We start from the raw sequence: 440 nt of genomic DNA, 5'->3' as shown, positions 1-440 counted from the left end.
GTGTGAAAGCTAATCAAAATTACTACTTTAGTGAGCCTACCGCAGCAAAACCATTTTATATTAGAAACTACGAGAACAAAGCGGTTTCTGGCAAGGCTTTCAACGATCTTATGAAAACCATTAGATGGATGGACACTTTCAATAGCCTGATGACCGGGTTTGAAGACATAGAGCGATATGTTTATGAGAATGATGATCCACCATTGAAAAAAAATCTCGAAGCCAATCTTCAGCTATTGAATCGAGCCATCCTCGACAATACAAAATCGACAAATACATCAGCTCGAATCAAATCCTCTGAGGGTACTCAATATCGCGATGACACTTTGCAAAAACTCCACGATGACTCAGAAGCTGCATTCTTGAAGTATGGCGAAGCTCAGAGGAAATATGATGAGGCGAAGCGAGCAGTAAAGGGTAATAACTCAAAATCTGCAAGG

Source organism: Plasmopara halstedii (assembly GCF_900000015.1).
Source record: "Plasmopara halstedii genome assembly, contig: Scaffold_1878, whole genome shotgun sequence".
In the NCBI taxonomy this organism is placed as follows: domain Eukaryota; phylum Oomycota; class Peronosporomycetes; order Peronosporales; family Peronosporaceae; genus Plasmopara; species Plasmopara halstedii.
Note: the sequence above shows the minus strand (reverse complement) of the source record.